The following is a 6,080-nucleotide window of genomic DNA, read 5'->3' as shown; positions in this document are numbered from 1 at the left end:
AATAGTTTACTGACTGAGGACAGTAAAACTCTTTATAATATAGAACCCAGAGGTTGAGTCTGCCTGCCATCTACACTGAAGCAAGACTTCAAGATCTTGAACCTTGGGTTCATAATCTCACAACTTAGAAGGGCCCCTCCAAACTCTTGCAATTGTATACCCATAGGAGATCTTAAGGTAAAGCTAACTAGGGAAGCTTCTCCTCAAAAGCAGATGAAAACCTTAATGTAGATAGCTTTTTTCACAAGATCAAAAATCAAGACATCTCTGCTGTTATGACAGTGTTAGCTCACATTTTTAAAATGCTCCTACAAACAGATATAAAAGAGGGGTCTCTTGTGTGCACTCATGGGGTAATCTTATATGTAGAAGATTTTGCAGCCAACATTATATATGAACAAAATTAAGTCTTGAAAGGTAAAAGATGAAGGGCCAAAGTGGGTGAGAAATTTTAATGGGACATTTGTTGCCTCATAATATTAGAAACAGAATACTGATCCACTGTTTTTAACCTACTTTGTAAGTTAAAGAAAACTTACTCAGAATAGGATAAAGAGCATTGCTAGGAGGCCATTACTGTTCTGAATAACCATCATTTGTTACATCATTTTTTCCCTTGGTTTAGAGTAAATTAGGCAATGGTTAGAAATTTTTTCCTCATAATAGGGTTCTATAGCAGATTACACTGTAAAGGCTATGGTTACACTATACACTTTTTTTTTTTGAGACGGAGTCTCACTGTGTCCCCCAGGCTGGAGTGCAGTGGCATGATCTCAGCTCGCTGCAACCTCTGCAGCCTAGGCTCAAGCAATTCTCCTCCCTCAGCCACCCCAGTAGCTGGATTACAGGTGCCCACACCATGCCTGGCTAATTGATTTGTATTTTTAGTAGAGACGGGGTTTCACCATGTTGACCAGGTTGGTCTCGAACTCCTGGCCTCAAGCAATCCAACCACCTGGGCCTCCCAAAGTGCTGGAACTATAGGTGTGAGCCATCATGCCCACCCCACAATAGATTTTAAATTTTCTTACTAAAGTTGTGCTAAATAATTTTTTTAGATTACATACTGAATAAACAGAGAAGTATCTGTGCAGTTGCTAATACTTAGTTGCACATAGAGAAATACATTGGTTATTACAGAGATGCAGTTGTAGGGGATTAATGAATAGGCTGATTGGTTGAAATGGAGAGACCATTTATCTAGCTAATTATTTGATCTATTTAATTTTAGTTGGTTGTTTATGGGGACCCTGGCTAAACAGCACGTTTCAAACTCTTGGTATTATCCTCCTGATACTCAAAATACTAGTCTCCCTACTGCACTGTATTCTCTCAAAAGTTATAAAGGTTATCATGCATGAATCATCTCTAGAATGACAAATGGTGTCTCTTTAACTAGAATGACAACATCACAGACATGTGACTATGAAGATACCATAAGCTATGAATTACATAACATGGACAAAATCCAAAAATAATGGAAATTGACAGTGGCACAAATATCCTGAGTTTTTATCACACTCTGATCTACACGAGAACTTTGCCAAAATGGGAGAATTTTTTAACCAAAATTATCGGAGGCTGTCATTCTTAACTTGTGCACTAGGTTCAAACAGAAAAACAAAACAAACAAAAAAAGTGAGTCACTCGTGCTAAATGTGACATAATCAAATTGAAAATTTCAGAAAATAGGTAGGGCTGGGCGCAGTGGCTCACGCCTGTAATCCCAGCACTTTGGGAGGCCGAGGTGGGTGGATCACCTGACATCAGGAGTTCCAGACCAACCTGACCAACATAGTGAAACCCCATCTCTACTAAAAATACAAAATTAGGCGGGCGTGGTGGCACATGCCTATAATACCAGCTACTTGGAAGGCTGAGACAGGAGAACTACTTGAACTCGGGTGGTGGAGGTTGCAGTCAGCAGAGGTGGCACCATTGCACTCCAGCCTGGGCAACAATAGTGGAACTCCATCTCAAGAAAAAAAAAAGAAAGAAAAAAGAAAATAGGTACATCCTAAAACAGACCAGGTGTTTTTTTTTTTTTTTTTTCTGTAAACAGCACATTTCAACACAACGAGTTTCCCTCTACTCTTTTAAAAATAAATAATAATAATAAAATAATAATAACCTGAAGTCCTTGTTTCTAATTTAAAAAATCCACAGTTATGCTATTTCACAGTGGGATTTCAGACTAAATAAGTACTTTTTTTAATGGTGAGAGAGTAATATCAATGTCCAAGTTTTTTTTTTTTTTTAGATGGAGTCTGGCTCTGTTGCCCATGCTGGAGTGCAGTGTCGCGATCTCAGCCCACTGCAACCTCTGCCTCCTGGATTTAAGAAATTCTCCTGCCTCAGCCTCCCGAGTAGCTGGGATTACAGGCACTCGCCAACAGGCTCAGCTAATTGGTTTGTATTTTTAGTAGAGACGGGGTTTCACCATGTTGGTCAGGCTGGTCTCAAACTCCTGACCTCAAGTGATCCACCCACCTCAGCCTTCCAAAATGCTAGGATAACAGCCGTGAGCCATCATGCCCAGTCAACGTCTAAAGTTTTGGTCTATCTCTCAAAATTAAGAAGATGACCAAAGGGACAAATTATTAAATTAATTACACCATAAAGCTGCCCCCTTTCATGTTTAATTTCGGTCAATAGTTTTTATTTAAAATACTAAACTGAAACCTACCTGGATATGTAAACAGACTGTACCCATTCTTGTACCAATCACTGTGTTTTGGCCAGTAAAAGGACGTCAACTGTTCAAACCATAAGGCAACTCCCAAGCGGTAATCAATCTGACTGTTTCTGTACCTGGCTTCTATTTTCCACATGTCAATTTGCTTTTTCTGTTCATATATTTTTTACCACCATGTGACTATGCTGGAGACTCTCTGAGCCTACTCTGGATCCACAGGCTACCCAATTTGCAAATCATTCTTTTCTCAATTAAACTCTGATAAATTTAATTTCTCTAAAGTTTCTTTTTCTTTTTTCTATGATGAAAATAAATAATGTGTTCTTGGGCTTTGATTTTCTAAACTCATTCCTCAGCTATTTTCCAAAATTATTATATGTCCATTCAAATGCTTCTGCAATTTTTTTGAGACAGTGTCTCTCTGTATCACTCTGGGTGGAGTGTAGTGGTGCAACCAATCATGTCTCACTGCAATCTTAACATTTCAGGCTCAACCAATCCTCCTGCCTCAGCCACCCGAGGAGCTGAGACGACAGACATGCAACATCATGCCTGGCTAACTTTTTAATTTTTTTCATGGACACAGGATCTTTCTATATTGCCCAGGTTGCACGTAAGTTCCTGAACTCAAGTGATTCTTTCATCTCAGCCTCCCAAAGTGCTAGGATTACAGGTGTGAGGCACCCTGTGCTTCTGCAATTTCTTGGAAGGATTATTCCCAATCATAAACAGTACTATATGGACACAAATTTTTTAAAAACTTGCTTTTACTGTAGCAGCATCTCTCTCCAGGATTTCAAGGGTCTGCAGCAGCCAAGAGTTTGATGCATGGGCTTTAGAGTCAGAAGAGTTGATACTGAGTCTCAGGCCAGCCATTTAGTAGCTGTGAGTCTTTGGACAAGCTTCTTGATGCGAAAGAGTTGTATAAACCACATATGCAAAAAGGCATAATGATATTGATTGCAAAAATGGTAGCAATTTTTCATCCCTCCTATCCATGCCTATTTCCAGGTGCTCTTACAGCTGTTCCCATTGAGATACAGAATCTGTTTTCCCAACCCTAGATCTGGCTGGCCCTATTTGCTCAAGGCATTAGATACTTGTGAACATGACAGTGGGCTAGTTTGGGGCCTGGGCTCAAATGCTGTTGAATGCTTCTGCTTTTCTTTAAGAATGCTGCTGTCTCCATAAATAAAGCCCACGTTAGCCACCTAGAGGATAAGATACCACAAGGAGGAGTGGCAAGGTGCCCCTGTTGACAGATCCTGAAGCAGAAGCTCACTCCCAGAAGCACAGCTGCCTAGTCAACAAACAGCTGACAATACATGTCTGAAGGAGCTCAGCTGGGAACAGAAGAATGGCCCCACTGAGTCTAGCCTAAATGGCTGACCATCTCAATTATGAGCTAATAAGTTTTGGATGATTTGTTATGCTGCCATACCTAACTAATACATGCACCCAGTGCAGATTGGGTGCCAAGATTTAAAGACAGTTTGATTACTAGTCACCTTCTAACAGTGGGCACCCTAAAGGTACTGACATTTTTCCCGATTTAAAGTTAAATCTCTTGTAAGGCAATGTTGACCAATGCAGGAATACTTGTAGACATGTATGCATGTGATTGGTGCTTATATGCACACAGTCCCCCGCACCACAGGAAAAAACCAATAACCAGAGCCTGACCATGATGGCCAAGGCCAAATAGCCAAAGTTTGCCTTTAATCTATTTTCTTCATATCTAAAAATTGGAGGTCAATACTGTGGACAGGTCTGAAGACATAGAATTTTGTTCTCCTGTGGCCCCATCATTCTTCAGTGGTCTACCTGTGGTTATTTTATTCTTGTTACCTTCTGCTCTTTCTATGACCACTATCTGTTCCACCCTTGGAACTGAAGACAGATGTTAGTAGAAAGAGGCTGTTCCCTCATGTCGGGCATGTGGGATATGATGAGGTTTCTCTTCAAATAGCCTGATCAATCTTTTATTCTTTAATTCATAGTACCCACACACACACTCCTTTTTTTCCTTTTTCTCCTTTTTCCTTTCTGCCTTTGTTAGATGCCCAGGCACACCACAGTACCAGGCATTATCAGTACCAGCTCACATTTCTTCCCTTATCTGGAAAGAGGACGGACTAACTTTCTAGCTCAATGCAGACACCCCTTCCCCTTCCTCTCTGCGTTCTTTTGCATGCCCACCTTATCTAAAAAAATCAAATGTTTAGCCAACCAGGATTAGTTTAGATTGTACGACTCGACCCTGGCCAATGGGGAAAGGGTACAGGGGCAGGACTTGTGTCAGGAATAAAGGCTCTTGTGCCCCTTTGTTCAGGTGTGCTCTCATGGCGACTGGCCAAGAACGCACCCCTCTGTGCAGAACTAAAATTGTTTTGCTAGGAATCCTTTGTTCGAGTGTTCAATTTCCTTAGGATTTTGAGCGTTATTCCTAACAGGAAGAAAAGGGATATTCAGGCCTTTCACAGACCTGACAACAGAGCTGCACTTCAATGTGGCAGGTATTGACCATGTGTGGCTCCTGGGTGCCTGGAATGTGGCTGGTCTGAGCTGCAATTTGCAAGAGAGGTAAAATGCAGAGTTAGTTTCAAAGATTTAGTTCCATAAATATAAATATATACAACATATAGATAAAAATATCTATATATAATATGGATAAAAATACATAGAATAATGCAATATATAGATACATAATTATATGTTATATATAAATAAATATCTCATTCATAATTATACATTGCTCACATATTAAAATAATATTTTGGATATATTGCTTTAATTAAATTGTTACAACAGACAGATGCGGTGTCTCACGCCTGTAATCTCAACACTTTGGGAGGCTGAAGCGGGCGTATCACGAGGTCAGGAGATCGAGACCATCCTGACTAACACGGTGAAACGCGTCTCTACTAAAAATACAAAAAATTAGACAGACATGGTGGCACGCGCCTGTAGTCCCAGCTACTCAGGAGGCTGAGGCAGGAGAATGGAGTGAACCTGGGAGGCGGAGCTTTCAGTCAGCCGAGATGGCGCCATTGCACTACAGCCTGGGCGACAGAGTGACAATCCGTCTCAAAAAAAAAAAAAAAAGTCACAATTCCACCTGTTTCTTGTTTGTTTTTAAAGTTTGGCTACTAGAAAATTTAAAATCATATGTGGCTCACGTTTTATTTCAGAAGATGGCCTTTTAAAAATCTCAGGCTGCCTTCGGCCAGGCGCTGTGGCTCACAACTGTAATCCCAGCACTTTGGGAGGCCAAGGCCGGCAGATCACGAGGTCAGGTGATGAGACCATTCTGGCTAACACGGGTGAAACCCCATCTCTACTAAAAATACAAAAAATTAGCTGGGCGCGGTGGCGGGCGCCTGCA

The sequence above is a fragment of the Pan troglodytes genome, chromosome 20 (assembly GCF_028858775.2).
Source record: "Pan troglodytes isolate AG18354 chromosome 20, NHGRI_mPanTro3-v2.0_pri, whole genome shotgun sequence".
Classification (NCBI taxonomy): Eukaryota; Metazoa; Chordata; class Mammalia; order Primates; family Hominidae; genus Pan; species Pan troglodytes.
This window is presented reverse-complemented; position numbering follows the sequence as displayed.